General features: G+C 34.8%; 1 protein-coding gene across 3 annotated transcripts in view; it reads left to right on the top strand.

Annotated features, from left to right (window-relative positions):
* The first annotated feature begins 6,448 nt into the window (after positions 1-6,448).
* sud1 (Prolyl 3-hydroxylase sud1) overlaps positions 6,449-19,197 on the top strand; it is a 232,918-nt gene continuing 220,169 nt past the window's right edge. For 2 of the 3 annotated variants that reach the window (XM_090410657.1, XM_090410660.1), the window contains exons 1-2: positions 6,449-6,520; positions 16,846-16,950. The gene's annotated coding sequence lies outside the window, so the exon portion shown is untranslated. Of the gene's footprint in view, positions 6,521-6,661; positions 6,797-16,845; positions 16,951-19,197 lie in introns of those variants that run through there. The other variant, XM_090410658.1, reaches the window with a different exon arrangement.

Raw genomic sequence — 19,197 nt, 5'->3', positions numbered from 1 at the left:
CTGCCTGATCAGACATTGTCGGGCTCACACCAGAGTAGTAGAGCTTCCACCCCTTATCCGGGTCGACAGTTCCAGAGCCTCTCCTCTTGGTTGAAGAAAGCCCGACTAAGTCTAGCCGGTAGCACTTGGCTTCCTCAACCAGTTCCAACTCCTTCCCGGTCAGAGAGAAGATGTTACAGTTGCCTAAAGCCATAGTCTGGTGCCGTTGTCATTGCCATTTCCGTCCTTTTGCAGAACCATTTCTTTGCGCTGCCCCTATTCACCTCCCCAAACGGGTGACGGGCCCATTGATGAAGTTTCCTCTATTAGAGTGCTGAGGAGTGGTGTCTAAGGTAGACTTAGACACAATTTATGTTTATATTTTTAATTTTTCTCTTACTGATTCCTGGATAAATCCTTTTATAATTTCTTTTGTGCCCGAATAGAGTACAGTTTACAGTTTTTCTCATAACTCATGCACAATATAAAGCACAATCCCAAAGGATAAACAGTATAGTAATTAAGGCTAAATCAGATTTTGAGAAAATTAGCTAAGCTGGTCAAAATAAATAAATTATTATTATTATTATTTTCATTATTTGACACCTCCGGGGAGTCCAAAGACTCATCGAGGGAGAGTATGCCAACAGCATCGAATGTTTGGAACCCCTTCCAACTACTAACCGCGCTAAAACTTACTTAACTGAGCCATTAGTAGCAGAGGCTCTACCAATTGACCACCCTTTGCCGGCTGCAAAAAAAAAATTTTTTTTTTCGCTGCGTAGCAAGTAAAAGAATGAATGATTACAGAAAGATAACTTTGCTCAATTCTAATGGTAGGAAAGATAGAAGCAGAAGGAATAGTTTGTTACTAGGTAATCACTTTGCAAGGGTATATCATCCAGGTGGTGATTTTGCAGCTACTAAGGTGACAAAGACTGATGCGAGCGTTTAGGTAAATGAATTGGAAGTATTCAGTACAGTATATTGAAAAATATCAATGTGAACATTTAGTGAGCATGGATGGTAGGTCTACTCAAGTGCTACTTGAATGTGCATGTGAAATGGCAATGCCTCTGATGAAGTTGTTTATTCTAAGTCTCAGCGCTAGCAAGGTTCCAAGGAAGTGGAAAGAAGATAAGATAGTTTCATTATAGATAATAAAGTGGTTCCAAGAGAGAAGTAGCAAATTTCAGACCAATTAGTACCGCTGGAGTGGTTGATAAGTATTGGGAAAGTTGTTACAAGAAAAATTCAAGAATGGGTGGATAGGAATTCGGTACTCTATAAGGAACGCTTTGTCTTTCTACAAGGGATGGCCTGGCTCAGTAATTTATTTATATTCTATAATAAAGTGACAGCAGAAATGGATAAATGAAATGGCTATACCATGAAACTGCTTCACTTTACAAAGTCATCTGAGAGAATGCTAAATGGAAAACTATTACGTAAGTTGTAACACATGGGACTGGATATGTTGCTGGTGGAATGGATGGCAGAAGTGCCGGATTAAGGGGTGGGCTGACCGGGCGCCAAACGTAGTGGACGCCAAAACTAAGGCCGGCACTAGGGCCTTAGAGCCTGCCCTCCTAAAAATAATGATAATAATGATTCGCAAATTTCAAATTCAAAAATGACAGTTTACTCGTACTTCCGGAAAACATCAATTCGCCGTTAGAAACTTTACAATTTTCGAAGGAAGCAATTTGCAGAATATATTTCTAAATATGTGGGTCGCATTGAGAATTTTGCTACAAATATCTATAACGGTAGCAACAACTGAAAGAATTTTTTAGCAAATTAAAACTTAACAAAACATATTTGCTACCAAATGGGGAGTGAGAGATTAAATTCTTTAGTCTTTTTATCTCATGAAAATGCTGTTGATCAGAAAATATATATAAAAAAATCAGCTATCGCCTTTGTATTCCCATAAATAGGGAGTAGGCAACGTCGTTTTAGCCCTATCTAACTCTTTTGGAGACTGAGTGGGCAGTTCAATCTCCGCTGGTACCCAATCAGAGATAGCTGGCCCAAGGCTATCACTAATTAAGCGGCACGCTGTGAAGAGAGACGGCTCAACAAGCACCGCCATCTCGTAGTCCCTAACCCTAAAACAATATATTTAATGTCTGAAATAATGTGAGTTCTACGGTCGATTTTCTTGAGTTTACTGGACGAAAAACCCGAGTTTCCGGGAGAAAAAACCCGCTTGCGCGTGCCAGAGACCGACAAACTCGAGAACCGGTCGAAAAAAGGCTTAGTAAAATTTTGTCTAGTCACTGAATAGATTTGAAAGCAAGTCTTCCTTCGTGCGGTCAAGCGCTGTGGTATGCAAACACTATGTCCACTGGGCTATACAGGCTCTATTCGATCAACGAATGCAACGCGGCGTCTCCTAGGTTCGCAAAGTTTCCACTGCATTGCGGTTGGGGTCCTACTTCTCGCGGAGCACCACGATAAAATAGACATCAGTGAAAGAATAAAAATGTTCACAGATTTAAAATCAAGAAAAATATATATCTAAATTATAATCGATTACATTAAAATTATAATGTAAAGCAATAATTTTTGTTTACAAACATTTTTATTTGTTTCTTTTTATAGTAGTATATCTGAGTGAATGAAAATGATAAATAGTTAATGAAATTATTAATTATTTGAAAAAATTCTTATACTTACAAATAGAAAGTATTTACGCAAAAAAAAAAAAAAAAAAAAAAAACTTAGGGCATCACAAACTGAGTCTGCCCTTGGTGCGAAATTATCTTGGTCGGTACTGGATCGGGGTGGCTGTAAGGTGGTGTACGGTGGAGTAGAATCAAGGAGATTGAGGGTGACTATTGGACCGCACTAAGGCTTTATACCAGAACCACTTCACTTTAATGTGTACATTAATGGTATAGCAGAAGATTTAAGGGGTTGTATTCAGTTGTTATTACCAATGTTGCGGAAATAGTGGGGGCAATAATTGATGAAGGTGATATAGATATCTTGCAGGTTTACTTAAATAATTGCAGTGTGGGCGACGGACAATGGTTATCAATTGAGTTGTAAAATGTAAGGTAATGCACGTCATGATGTTCATGTAGGACTTCTCACCTTTTGTTTGTAGGCTTCAAGGAGATGGTCAGCCGCATCACTCAGTGATACTGTTGTACTATTTGGTCATGTGTGTGTGTCGACGACCGAGTCTATATATTACTGCTTTCGTAATGATGAAGTGGTAGTAATTGCAAATCGAATGTGGTTTTTTTTTTGACTCTGCTTGCACAATATTGATATGTTCCTCTTGTATATATAGAACCGAGTCTATATATTACTGCTTTCGTAATGATGAAGTGGTAGTAATTGCAAATCGAATGTGGTTTTTTTTTTTGACTCTGCTTGCACAGTATTGATATGTTCCTCTTGTATATATAGACAATCGTAGGTATAGGCTCCCATTTCTCTAGACAATCGGATTAATTTTGGATTAATGGGGAATTTATGTAGATATGCCGAATGTTTCTAATAGGTAGCAGAACGGACAAAACGACTTCAATTGCTGTATTATAGCTGGAGTGGGTAGGGCATTATGTGAGATTCTCCACTGAATATCGGCGTCGGGTTTGTTGGCTCTTGTGCGAAATGGTAGGTCGCTGTGAAATATTGTTTGTTGGGATGATACGGGATTGTTTAATGAAGTGTTTGATTCTTGTACTAGATGTTGTAGATTTTGTTTATATTGCTGGGTGTAAATCTCTCCCATGCATTGCTGGATTTTATCAAAAAGATAGGTTTCGGATCTTCTGTCTGAAGATACCTAAGCCCCTGTTCCGTTATGTTGTCAAGAATAGCAGATGGAAAAGCTGATTTCACAGCGTGAATATGCTTAGCCTGATTTCCATAGTGCACGTTTGCGTGTGATTTTGGAAAGTGCCAGGCTCGGACAAAGAATATCACCTAAAACTCTTATTTTGTCTGATTTTCTTTTCTCATTGGAGGAAAGAAAATCTCTCCCTCTCTCTCTCTCTCTCTCTCTCTCTCTCTCTCTCTCTCTCTCTCTCTCTCTCAGTGATGGGGGTTTCTTACCATCATGTTGTGGAAGATAAGTTCCATGAGGATTTTAGTTAGGTTTTCAGATTGAAGTCTTCACTATGTACTGCAGGTTTAACTTCTTCCATCTTCGAAGGGCATCTTTGTAAGCCTTTTTTAACTGTCTGGCACATGAGCTCTTTTCAATCTTAACGTTGTGGTGAAAGAGAGACATCTACTAGCAGAACTTGAAATATCTTTGGTGGTAGGTTGGTTTGCCATTTCCTGTTGTATGGTTTTAAAGAAAAACGAGTGCGAAACGTTGTTATCCTGAGGTCATTCAAGGTCAAGTTTTGTTCTCCTTTAAGAGAAGTACTTAGGTTCTCATAGCATGGAGTAGACCAGTTTGTTTGGGTCCATATGCATCAATAAATGGTTGACTGTATTTGTTTGATAAATTGCACTGGTGGTGTGAGAATCTTTTGTGTATGCCAAAGGATACTGGTAGCTAATGGATTAAGAATTTTTGCTCTCCCTCTTGTGGAGGCAGAGGCTCGTATTGGTGAATTGATTTAGAAAGTGTCTTTATCAAGTTAACAATTTTCCTTCAAAATTTTATCATTTCCAGTTTCAATAGCAAGTGGCGAACGATAATTTTCAAGACTGAAAGTAATTAAAATACATCTAAGATCTATTATTATTATTATTATTATTATTATTATTATTATTATTATTATTATTATTATTATTATTATTATTATTATCAGCTATCAGCTATCAGCTATCAGCTAACGCCTTTTTATTCCCGTATATACGGGAGTAGGCGAGGCCATTTAGCCCTATCTAACTTTTGGAGACTGAGTGGGCAGTTCATTATTATTATTATTATTATTATTATTATTATTATTATTACTGATACCTCCAAGGAGTCCGAAGACTCATCGCGGGAGGATACCTAGTTCATAAGAAAGACTGGTTGGACTGTCAATGATCGTAATACGAGTATGTGTATTTCTATATGTTTTGCGATTTTTGCTGTGTTGTCAATATATGCATTTTTCAAAGTACACAATTTTACATAAAATATATGTGTTTTGAATTTTTAACCTATAAATTTTAACTACATATAAAAAAAAAGGAAGAGACGTTCAACTTAAATTTGCATCGGGGCTCCAGGACCTCTAGAGCTGGGACTGTCCCTCCCATTGTAATAATTCATTAACGGTTGCTAACCTTAATTGGAACTATGATTAACTTATATAAAGCAAAAAATATATATATATAAACTAAATCTTTAATAATCCCCTGTAGGGAATAGGAATATATTATGTAAGTCGTATATCCTACTGTATCCGTATGAGACCGGCTAGCTCACCTTCAATTGAAAAAGTCCATCGTGTATAAAGAATCATGTCGTTACGACGAGAATCGAACTTAGGTCTTTTCTAATCAAAAGGCGACTTGCTCCGTTGTTCTCCCAATTGCATTAAGGCACTTAGATATGAATATGAAAAATTTAAAAAAAAAATCAGCTAACGCCTTTTTATTTCCGAACAGGGAGTAGGCGAGGCCGTTTATCCCGATCTATCTTTTGGAGACTGAGTGGGCAGTTCAATCTCCACTGGCAGCCAATCAAAGATAGCTGGCTTAAGTCTATCACTATTTAAGCGGCACGCAGTGAAGAGAGACAGGGACCACGCCATCTCGTGTCCCTAAACCTAACACAATATATTTAATGTATGAAATAATGTGGGTTCTACGGTCGATTTTCTTGAGTTTATGGAACGAAAAACCCGAGTTTCCGGGAGAAAAAACCCGCTTTCCCATGCCAGAGATCGACTAACTCGGGAACCGGTCGATAAAAGGCTAAGAAAAATTTCCTCTAGTCGACGACTAGATTCGAAACAAAGTCTTCCTTCGAATCGTGCGTTCAAGCGCCGTGGTGTGGAAACGCCACATCCACTGAGCTATGAAAAATATATAAATATGAATTGAATAAATAAATATCACTGATATATAAATATGTATAAGAAAAGAAAATATGGAGATTAAGTGAATAGGGACATTCCAAAAGAGCTAATAGGCATAAACCTTAACAGTTAGCAAGATATCCCTCGATGAGTCTTTGGACTCCCTGGAGGTGTCAAATAATAATAATAATAATAATAATAATAATAATAATAATAATAATAATAATAATAATAATAATAATAATAATAATATAATACGTATTTTAATTTTATTAAAATAGAGGATATCCATTATTATTTCATAGTTGAATAATTGAATTTGAATGCAACTGAAAAGTTTTCAAAATTGACCAGACAAATTTTACCCCAATTGTTCTCTCTTCGCCAGCTGTTCTGAACTTCTTTTTTTAAAATAATAATACTAATAATAGAAATAGAAATCGCGCCCTCTTTTGGCAGTACTTTGTGTTTCGTATTGCAACATTGCAACGTACATGTAGATACCACGTGCGTAATGCAATATAAGGCAATAATTATTTGAATCAATATATTAAGTAAGTCGCATAATGCGAAGATTAATTTATTCAGAATAGACATAATTTTGAAGAATCATATAAGTAGAAATGTTGCATATATTTTATTTTTAATAATGGTATTTTCGTTTTCTTTGCAGTCTGTTGCATTCACTGTACATTTTGAAGCGAACTTCATATAATGGATATTTGCAGTTTCAAAATTGGCTTTTAATGTTGTTAGTGTATGAGCGATGTTGTTGTTGTGAATATTAGCAGATGCTTCGCTAATTATTGCCTATAGCTATTACATTTTAGGTAAGAAATTATAGTAGATTGTGACCCGAAATTGAAAGAAAACACGATCCACTAGTGTATATACGATTACCTCATTATAAGGGGTTGTTAGTTTCGCTGATAGGTAAAGTTGAGAATGTAGGATGGTTTTAGATAACTTTCACGGTGGTTCGGCAATTATTTGGCAGTTATAGTGGCGATTCCTTTACTCGGCTTCTAGGCGTGGTCCCGATTTCCTTATATCTTCCCTGCCATGAAAAGTCTGTTTACAGTTGTAGGTGTATGAGATCTTATTAAAAATAACTGGGTTTGTCATATTACCAAGTGTAGATTGCAGCATTTAAAAATCGAATGTGAGCATTCAAAAAGAGCAGATTCAGAAAAAAAATATCAATTGAATCTGGCAGCTTATTATTAGTGGGCTGTTTTGTGTTGGCTTTCTTCCTGTAAAATGTGAAAAACGCAGGAAGCTATTTATTGTGGGTTCCCACTTAGAAAGTGTGATGAAAAAAGTTTGCGATATCCTTTACCCACTCAAATATTAAAATGGCACAATTAAGCAGTTACAACCCTTAATGCGAATAATACTGTGATAAGTATTTTCATTATTAATGCAGTACAAGTATGTGGCTGTTATTGCTTTCTGAGAACTGAGAAGATTAACTCACAGTACATATAAATTTAAGGAAAATAAGGAATTTAATATAAAATGCTTATTTCATGATGACTATTTCATCACATTATGAGAGTGAATGCACAAAAAGAATAAATGGTTACATAAAGCTAGAATGGAATGACAATAGATTTTAGAGTTGCTTTGTTCTGCTGCTCTCTGGCCAGTTACATGATATTACTGTATTAGGCACTTGAGGAAAATTGAGAACACAGCCATTAACATAGCCATTAACCAACATAGCCAAAATAAAAAGGAGGGCAAAACTCATTATAAAGAAGTAAAAGTATATAGTACAGAGGAAGTTTAACTACTTTTTCTGTACATAAAGAATCATCACAAAAATAGAAATAGATATTTGCATGTTGAGACTATGGTGAATATGGTGAATGTGGTGAATGCAAAGTATGTATCATCAAATTACAAAGTATGTAAAATCTTTGCATCAAATGCAAAGTATGTATCATCAAATTTTGATATCATCAAAATTATGATAATATCCTGTACATCAAATTTGAATGTACAGGATATTATGATAATATGACATGAAAAAGTTACATCATTACTAACTTCTGATTGACATTTCTCCTCCAATTAAACTGTTATCAGTTGAGACTCCAATATTATCAGATCTTAATAGTTTAGCCCTGTTTAGTTGGGAAATCTTGCAGACATGTACTGTATTTATTTAGAAGTATAGCATCATCTGTATGAAGTAAAAAGCTGAGATCACAACATCTCCAATTTTGATATTAGGTTTAATACCACTTTCTTCATAATGTAATTCATATAGATGATGTACACCCTTTTCTCGCACCTGATTTAACATCACGATCATGCTTGTCAAGGATTTAATCCTGTTCCAGCCTAAGAAGTCATTGTTGATTCTCTTAAGAGGATGTCCTGGTTTTCTTTTTCCTAGTGGTTTGTAATTTAAGGCTTGTTTTGGTAATCTTTCTGTTTTCATTCTTTCAATGTGTCCCATCCATTTATGTTTATATTTTTTAATTTTTTCATAATTTCTTTTGTGATCGAACCTGATTTAGCATCAAACTAGTTTCCTATACTTCAATTCTAACTGCTGACTTACAACTTAAGTACAAACTAAGTATTGCTTGATATAATGTACATTTATACCATATACCTGTAGCATTTTGAACAGCTTTCTCTTGGCACCTTGTCATATGGCTTTTCCAGATTTACACAACTGAAATACCGATCATTGTTATATTTTCATGATTTCTCATCTATTGTCTTGAAGTGAAAATCTGATCCTGGTAACCTCTGTTTGGCCTGAATCAAGCTTATTCTTTTCTAAACTTCCCCTCCACAATTTTTCTTAAAGTTTTCTCAAATAAACTTCCATAAATCTTACCAGGAACACCGAGTAGGAAAATTCCTCAGTAATCCCACATTCAGCCTTATTTCCCTTTTTACAGATAGGTACTATAGATCTCTACTCCAATTCAACTCTCTGACCTGGCCGTCTGAATTATTAAGGGTAGCCACTTATAACTTTTATACCTCCATATTTGAGCATTTCTGGTCAGATATCAACTCCAGCTTGCTTCCCACATTTCAGGTTGTTAATGGCTTTTTCTTCTTCTAGTATTGATATGAATTCCTGATCTTGATTCTTGTTTTTTGCGACCATTCTGTGACTTGTTTCATATAGTTATCTTTCAAAGTAAGTTAGCTGAAACACACTGCTATCTCATACAGAGGTAGCAGTGTGTTTTCTCTCAGAGACTCTAGTTTTTCATCCATCCAACAGGCAAACCAGCCAGGAGAACACATGCAATTAACAGACATAATACATGGGCCTCATAGCTTTAGTTGTAAATCCAAAACAACCATTCTTTTATATATACAGACAGACACACACACACATATATATAGGTAATTTACTTTACCACATTTTCTCATATACGTGAAGCTTCATTTCAGTACATAAGGACTATCACTGTTTCCTATTCAAGGTTGCAGAAACTTGTGCCTTGTTTTGTACCTCTGTCTGCTGTACTCAGGGACTCACTGTCCATTTTATGTCCCTATTCCTTTATTGGACTATGTGGTATTGTTCTTAACTGTAAATAACTTCTGCACCCCGAGCAATGAAGGTCTTCTGGCTATTGAAAAGCACATTGATAAGGAATCTGAGCCAAGTCCTGTGGAGGTTGAGCCTGAGAAAACTCTCCCTACTTATGTCATGCCTCAAGCTTTTAAGCTGATAGACACTGTTTTAAGAAGATGATTCTTTTCACATGAAAAGTTCTGAAGTGAAAAGAAAGATTGAAAATGTTCTTAAATGCTAAAAGGATATCTGCTATCAACTTCAGCCTGCTAGCTAAAGAAGAAGTGATTAAATTATGGTTACAGTGCGTTAACACGTTGACTGCCATTGGCCTAATGTGTAAACTTGCTGCCAGTGCCAATATGTTATGTTGTAAATATATACAAGATAACATGCAGTTGGTATCCTAATATAGACTGCCAACTACAAGTTACCTCATAGGTGGCAGTCAGTGTGTTATTTTGCAAGTATACAACAACTTTAATTGTTTGTTTTATATATACTGATTATTTTATTTATTACTCTTATGCCTTAATATGTGTGTGTGTGTGTATATATATATATATATATATATATAAAAAATGCTTTTGATTACATTAATTACCTGAAAGATCAGAATTTCCCTCATTCAGAAATCCCATGTTATAAGCCTCCCGTTTTATGTATTTTTAATATATGCATTAATTTTGTGGAATGCAACTTTTGCCTATAATGAGAGTTACTTGTGTGTGTGTATGTACACACACACAGAGTACACATGTACTCTTTCAGGCTGATTTATGTCATATCTTATATACACTTTGTTTACTGTATGTAAATCATTTTTATTGAATATGTCTGCAACTTAATATGCACATTTAATTTTTGTTTTCAACCTATCTCTGTGCCATGCATCTTTGTAACGAAGTTTGTGTTCGTTATTCTTTGGCTGTGTTTATTTATAACTGTGTTAATGACTATGTTCTCAGTTTCTTATGGGTCCCTAATAGTATCATGAGACTAGCTAGAGAGCAGTAGGAAAGAAGCACTAGCTGTATAAATGTTTTATATTAAATTCCTTAAGTAATTTACATGAATATGCTAGCCTGCCCAGTGGTTAGCATATCCACTCTCCAACCAAAAAGCTGTGTTGTTGAATCCTGCCATGGGCATGGATGTTTGTGATTATCTGAAAATACTAGTGATGGTGGTAGGTGGCATTGGTATAGTTGTGGTTCATTGTAGTTGGAGACACGAGTTGTAGAATAGGTGCCCTCCCTCAATGAGTCTTTGGACTCCCTGGAGAGGTGTCAGGTAATAATAATGTTGTCAGTTAATCATGTCTAAGGATTACATCAGCATTAGCAATCAGATAACTGAAAAGCTATCACCATCCTGATTGGCTGAATGGTTAGTGTATTCGCTTTTCCAACCAACAGGCTGTTAGTTTGAATGCTACCATGGGTATGGATGTTTGTCTTTAGGTTGTAGATGAATTTCATTGCCCAGTGTGAGGTTATTGCTTTACTTATTGGAGGTTTGAAGTGCCTTGAAAAAATTCCATGTTTGGTCATTGAGCATTTCTGGACTTTTAAAAAAATTAATAAAAAAATAGAAATAAAATTTTAGCCTGCTCTCGGTACTAATGTACTATCGGCTTATAACCTTTTGTGAGTGGCACTTGCATGAAAACATTAACCACATGATGTATCGTGTGACTGAATGTCACTGGAAGTTGTCACTTGTGTGACATTGCTATGTGTGACTAAGGAGATAAGAAAACAATGCAGATAAACAAACACTTGCAAATAAGAAAGCAGTATCAAGCTGCAAAAAATATTTAATGAAATTGCACAGCATACAATAAAAAAACACACAACACAAACAGTATAATAATAATAAAACAAATCACAAACATGAACATTAGTATTGCTGATAACACCACACCTACTATAAAATGAAAAAAATGCACAAACCAAGAACTGCCAGTGCACTACAAACACCTCTGGCAGGTAGCTCTTGAGAGTGCCTGACTTTTTAAATTCAGAGAAACCAACATACTATTCCATCACAAACAGAAACCCCAACATCATGCCATCATCAGAGTTACCAGAAATCAAGTACAGCACCTCTGACCTGCAGTCCTCAAGAGCTAATGTGATCTTTTAGAGTCAGTAAGACCATCCTACCACCCAATCACAAAAAATAAGAACATCATGAACAAGAAGTTAACACCAGCAGCATAGTATCAACAACCATTCACCTCTGTCCTTTGGCACTCAAGAGCTAAATTGACCTTTAAAAGTCCATGAAGATGATGTACTATCCTAGGGAAAACGAAATTGACATGAAAACAATATACATATGAAAAATAAATAAAATATTCATATCCTCATCATGGTCCTCAAAGGAAAAACAAACAGAGAAGCTCTTGAGGAACAAGTGTACCTTAATGGAGAAAGAATTGAAGTCAACAAGTTTGGCACCTGGGATCCATTATTAATGTGAAGAATTGCTGTTCAGAAGATGTCAGAAAAAGGTTAGGAATGGCTAAAACAGTCAGAGACCTGTCTAAAATCTGGAAGGATGGATCTATCTTCATGGGAACAAAGTTGAGGATTTTGGATGCAGTTGTTTTTTCCAAGCGACTTATGGATGTGAGACTTGGAACCTAAAGAAGTCAGATAAGAAACAGATATCTGCTTTTGAGATGTGGTGTTACAGAAGGCTGAGGATATCATATACTGAAAGCCGTACAAATGAATGGGTGTTAGAAAAGATCAATAGAACTTTAATGCTCCTTAAGAATATTGACGGAAGAAAATTAAAATATTTTGGACATATAGAAAGGATGGAAGGAGGATTTCTCAGAACAGTAATAGAAGGTAAAGTTCCTGGAAAAAGAGGCAGGGGTAGACCATCAATGAGATGGATGGATGGTGTGTGTGTGAAATGACTGATCTTCGGAGAGTTGAGGCCGCCAGAAAAGCAAACAACAGGACTACACGGCGAGGCCTGGTGTGGAACATCGCCAAGCATCAGAGTGACCATACGGCATCTGTAGATGCCCAGTGAACATAGTAGTAGTACCCCTCACAAGCTGTGACGAAAATCACTAATAGTGATTAAAAAACACTACTAGAAAAACCATGGAAAACAAAACAACAATGTTCACATTAAAAATTAACATACCACCATATTCATGATGAGCACAAATATCAGAAGCACTAAAACAATTATTAAAAAACACCATAAGAAAAGCACATAAAAAAATAGAAATAAAACATTACAGTCACTGAAAACATTAGCACTACCATTCTAAACATCAAAAACTCAGTAAACAAAATGGAAACAAATCAAAACTTCACAGTATCAGATTCACCTATTCCTCCAGTCACATATTAAAAAAAAAGAAAGAAAAGAAAAGAAAAAAGTGAATACATGAAACTTCAGATACAATAACCATACTGTTGCATTTTAAAATTATGAGATAAATTGACATGTGAACCTTCATAACTTAGTAATTGTGATGCTGTTTAGTTGGAAGCACCTTATTTCTAATAATTTCTTCGATTCTACGAACCTTCATAAGGCTTTTCAACTGAAAGTGATTTAGCTCACTTAGTGATGTGGTATGGTTTTTCCTTATGGAAATTGAGGTTTTACATCCCACAAAACAAGCAAATTGATCAGAGAATATATGCAGTTGACAGACATATGAGACACTGTAGATAGGATTCACCCATTACTAATGATTATATGAAACTGTGGTGCAAGAGTAGTGATAGGCCATTAAGTCTGATACAGTAAGGAAAAAATAAGAAGATAAATCAATAACCAGATATTAATTATATTAAGACTCAGCTCTGGTAGAGTTCCAAGGGAGTAGAAAGAGGGAAATATAATTTCTTTGCATAAGGGATGTTCTAAGTTTGCAGTAGCAAATTACCTGAGATACTAATCAGTATCTCATGCATGGTGATACTGTATTAGGGTTGGTCGTACCTTAGTAATTTATTAACTTTTTATAATAGAGTAGCAGCTGAGTTGAGCCTTCATAGCTCAGTCAGTATAGATGAAGCCCTTTGGCTGGAAAGACCTGGGTTCGATTCCCGTCAGTGACGTGAGGAACCCTTATCTGGTCTCTTTCAACTAAGGGTGAGTTAGCCAGTCTCTAGGTAGAGGGTTTTTTCTCCTGGAAATTTGGGTTTTACATCCTTCAAAATAGACAAACCAGCCAATAGAACACTCAATTTACAGACAAGAATACTTAGAGACATCGGTGGTAACCGCCTTATCTTTGTATTGTGGTTGGAAAGGCCAAGGATACTTGAAGGCTATGAGCACTTAAGTGCTTGTTAAAGCCACTGAAAAAGCTGATTTGGGTAAAGGAAATGGTACACGATGATTTTGCTGGATTTTGCAAAGGCATTTGACAGAATACCACATGGAACTCTGTTGCACAAATTAGAACAAATGGGGATCAATATGATACTGGATAAGTGGATGGCTACTAGACAGATATCAAAAAGTGGTATATGGAGGGGCAGAATTGACACGAAAACAGGTGATTGGTGGTATGCCGCAAGGTTCAGTGCTGAGACCATTGCTGTTTGATTTGTACATAAATGATATAGGAAATAACCTGAAAGGAAATATTCAGTCGTTTGTTGATGATGCGAAATTAGGTAGAGTAATAGTTAATTAAGGTGATGTGGAAAGCTTGCAGGACGATTTAAATAGGCTGTTAGCAGGGCCGTATTCATGGGTGTGCAAACTGTGTGGTGGCACAGGGCCCCAAAATCATCGCAAAAATTTTTTTATGTTATACAAAAAATATATACATTATTTGCTGCCTCAACTTCACATTGGGACATATTAAAGAAATTTGTTAAACAAATAACTCCGAAATCATTATGTGATACAAATAGGAATGTAGAATAGAATAAGTTAGAGCGGTACATTTTCAAATTCCAGAATTTTTAAATGCACTAAAAAATTATCTAAAACTGCATCAGATAATACTATCAAAGTAGAAGTGGTTTCAATATATGAACAAATAGCTTCATATGAGTTTATACTAAGCCTTGTAATTTGGTATGAGCTTTTGTCAAAAGTTAATTTAGTAAGTAAAGTATTACAAGATGCAAAAAATCCCATAGATGTAGCAACTAAGCATATTAAAGAGTTAGTGCAGTACTTTGAAGAACAGAGAATATCAGGATTTGATAGCTGTTTTGAGATTGCTAAAGAACTGTTAAATCTATTAGAAATAGAAATTAAATATAAAGAAAGTCGAGTACATCGAAGAAAAGTATTTTTTGATTATGAAACATCTGATGAATCACACACAGGTGATAAGAAAGATAATTTTAGGATAAATTTCTTTTTTGTAATTTTAGATACTGCTCTACAATCTGTCAAAAAAAAAAAAAGATTTGAATTGTATGAAATTCACAAAAAATCATTTGGATTTCTTTATGATATGAAATTAATAAGAAAAATGACAGAAAATGAATTAAAATTTTGCTGCAAACAGCTGTATCAAAAATTAAATACAGATATTAATAAATCTGAATTTTACAATGAATTAATTATTTTTAGAAATATTGTTCCAGAAGATGCACCCATTAATATTTTAAAATTCATAATTGCAAATAATTTGTCGGATATTTATCCAAATATTACTACGACATTTAAAATATTATTGACCAGTCCAGTTACGGTCACATCAGCAGAAAGGTCATTTTCCAAATTAAAATTAATCAAAAGCTATTTGCGATCTTCTACATCTCAAGAACATTTGTCGTCTCTGGCAATAATATCTATAGAGCATGAAATTGCAAAAAATTTGAATTTTGATAGAGTTATAAATGATTTTATTGATAAGCGCATTAGGTTAAATAAAATTTAATATATTACGATTTCTTTTAAATCTTATAAGTTGTTATACATATATTTCATTCTTTATAGTAAAAATAGGTATTTTTTTTATATTATTATTTTTATTATTAAATAAATCATTGTTCTGGCTTATTTATATGATAATGTGTACTTACATAATAAAATAATATATCATGATTATTATAATAATCATGATAATGATTAAAATAAGATATCATAATAATATCAATAAACACATTTATTTTTTAAGTAATTTTTTCCCTTAAATTGATTCTAAAGAGCATACTTGTTTATTTATGTGCATAAATATTTTTCATATTTGATTTTATTAATTAATTAACAAGATATTCTTCCATTTAAAATTTCCATAAATGTTACTAACTTTCAGGGGCCCCGCTTTTCCATTTCGTACAGGGCCCTGCAAAATGTAGAACCGGGCCTGGCTGTCGGTATGGGCAAAAGTTAATGGATGTCAGTTTAATGTCCAGAAATGTAAAGTTATGTATTTTGGGATAAATAGATTACAAGCTGTGTATCACATTGATGGCACTCTACTCCAGGAAATATATGAAGCTAGAGATTTAGGGGTGGTTGTAGACAGAGAGTTAAAGTTTAGAGGACATGTTGCTTTAGTAGCCTATAAGATTACTTGGCTATTGAAGAACATATTAACAAGTAGAGATAAGGAAGTTGTTATTCCTCTTTATAAGACCTTGATATTCCCACATCTGGATTACTGTGCTCAAGTCCGGTCCCCTGGGTTTCTTGGGGATGAGGAAGTGATGGAGAGGATTCAGAGGCGAGTGATCAAAATGGTGAGTGGCCTGTGGAATGTTCCCTATGAGGATAGATTGAAAGTGTGTGGATTGCAGAAGTTGATTGATAGGAGAAAAAGAGGGGATATGATAGAAACATTTAAGTTGCTTAAAGGATTTTATAGGATAGATGCAAGGCAAATGTTTCAACAGTTGGCTAGAGGGACCAGAACAAGAGGTCATCCCTAGAAGTTGAATAAAGGTGTGGTCAGTAGTGGTGTGAGGACTAGATTTTTTGCTTGGAAAGTGGTGAATGAGTGGAATGGGTTGCCAGAGTCAGTTGTGAGTCTATGAATGGCTTCAAGGAGTGGTATGATAGATTAGGTCTCCCACGATGAGTGTTCGGACTCCATGGAGGTGTCCGTATAATAATAATAATAATTTATGCTCATAATTTTTAGAGTAATTTTCAAGAGTTTAAAAATATGTTCAAGTTCTACATTTATAATCAGAAAAAAAATTCAGAACTTTTCAAAACCAACTCAAAACTGAGATTTTTTTTATAAGGATGACAGCTTCCGAGATTATTATTATTTTTTTTTTTTAAATAGCTTCATCAGCATTATTTATGTTATGTTGTGGTAATCATTCATTTCTTTTTTTTCTTAATTAATGTAATATTTAGTTTACAGCAAGTCTGAAATACCAGAGATCGTGCTGAATTACAGATGATTATTAAACACTCCCATAATAAAGAATGAATAGATTGATAACAGCAACATAAATTTGAGTAAGTATAATATAAAATAAATACTGTACTATCAATGTTTCTGATCTAAATTTATTTTCATTCCTGTTCTGTTTTTCTTAGAAATTTGCATGCTTTGTAGGGACTTGTTTTTAACAAACTAGTGTATAAAAATATATATAATATAAAATATATACAAAATAATAAATTATATGCAATATATGCATTGTTCAGCATGTAACAGAAAGAACTCAAGGGCAAAGGGTGCTAGATCTGATTATAGTCTCAGAAGGGGGGGTTTCAGTTAAAGATGAGACTTGAGTATGGTATCAGTTGCTAGATGGGAAGTATGTTGACAGGGCATGGGAAGCATTTAAATGATGCAATACCAGAATGTATCTCTAGAGTGAATAAATAAGATAGGTGTGAAATGGATGTACAATCTATTAAACAAGACAGATTCTTAAGAAAGGATGATGTGGATAGAAGAATGATGTCAGGCCTGCCGCTGTGCAGAAAACTAAGTCTGAGTATGAAAAGAAACTGGTTCTGCAAGCATAAGAGAACCCAAAAGAATTCTGTCATTATGCCTCCAGTAAAAGAAAGAATGAATGTGAAAAAGGTGACAGATGCAGAAGAGATTATTCAACTAATGAGTGCCCATTTTTTTTTGCTAAAAGCTGTCTACCTAGCATATGTAATGTTTAGTTCACTGCTTCCTTGTCACTGGATGAAAGAAAAAACTCAGATGTGTGAGGATGAGGTACAACTCCTTTTGCACAAACTGAATAAGAATTCAACAATAGGACTAATGGAATATCAGCATGGATGCTAACATAAGTCAGGTGAACCAACTGCTCCTATGACTAAGCTATATAATTTAAGTCTCAGAATGGGAAAGATTCCACAGGAGTGAAAAGAATGTATGATAATTCCATTGTACTAGGATGGTGCAAAGACTGATGTTTCGAACTATTAGCCTATCAATATCTCTGGAGCAGTGGTGAAAATTTTAAGAAAATTGGTAAGAGAGAGCTTGTATACAAAATGGGTTGACAGATAATCTGCACTTTGCAATGAACAGTATGGGTTTAGTAAGGAAAGTTCACGTTTGAGTAACTTGCTGACATTTTGTAATAATAATTTTACTGTTCAGTTGGGCAAGGGGAATGGATACACAATGATACTTTTGACAGGATTGAGCATGGAAGACTTGCATAAATTGGAGGCTATGGGATTGGATTATAAAATATTAGTGTAGATAAGAAAATGGCTGACTTACAGACATCAAAAAGTGGTGCATTGGGATGTGCAAGCTTTAAGATAAGTGCTGTACTTTGTAGACCTCAAAAGGCATATGACAAGGTGCCAAGACAGAAGCTATTCAAAATGCTACAGTTATATGGTGTTAAATGGGGCATTATATCAAGCAATACTTAGTCTTTATTTGAGTTGTAAGTCAGCAGTTAGAATTGAAGGAAATACAGGGAGATGGTTTAATGTTAAATCTAGTGTGAGACAAGGATGTACATTATCCCCTCTGTTATTCATTATCTATATGGATCACATTATGAAGGAAAGTGGTATTAAACATGATATCAGAATTGGAGGTGTTAATGTCAGCTCTTTGCTTTATGCAGACGATGTTATACTTCTAAATAAATCCACTACAAGTTTGCAAGATTCCCTGACTAAATTGAATAACTGTTGTAATAGATATAGTATGATGGTCAGCATTAAAAAGACAAAGACAATGAAAATAGGCAGAAACATTGAAAATATCAACTGCATTGTGAGTGGAGAACCTATAGAACAAGTAAAACATTTCAGCTACTTAGGCACGATTTTTATTTTTAGTGAAGATGGTAAATTAAATATGGAAATAGACAACAGAATCAACAAAACTGGTATGGTAGGAAGTCAACTGAATAAGTTTATATGGAATAAGAGAGAGAGAAATTAGCCAAAACACTAAATTAGCTGTATACTAGACAATGTTCAAACCAATTTTAACTTATGGATCTGAGAGCTGGGTTAGAAATAAAACACTTGACCAAAAACTAGAGACTACAGATATGAGAGTACTGAGAATGATTAGGGGTATGAACAGATGGAATCAATGGCAATATCATATTAAAAACGAGGATATGAGGAAAGAACTTGACATTGTCAGCATCCAGGAATGTGTTAGCAGAGCTAATCTTAGGTGGTCACTTAAACAGAATGGGAGAGTAAAGATCAGCAAAACAGATGTTCTCTGCAAGGTTGGCAGAAAAAAGACTCATAGGA

Source organism: Typopeltis vanoorti, chromosome 20, assembly GCF_054136105.1.
Source record: "Typopeltis vanoorti isolate ZY-2024b chromosome 20, IOZ_Tvanoo_1.0, whole genome shotgun sequence".
Taxonomy (NCBI): domain Eukaryota; kingdom Metazoa; phylum Arthropoda; class Arachnida; order Uropygi; family Thelyphonidae; genus Typopeltis; species Typopeltis vanoorti.
The sequence above is the reverse complement of the archived record's forward strand: the minus strand, read 5'-3'. Positions and strand labels throughout refer to the sequence as shown.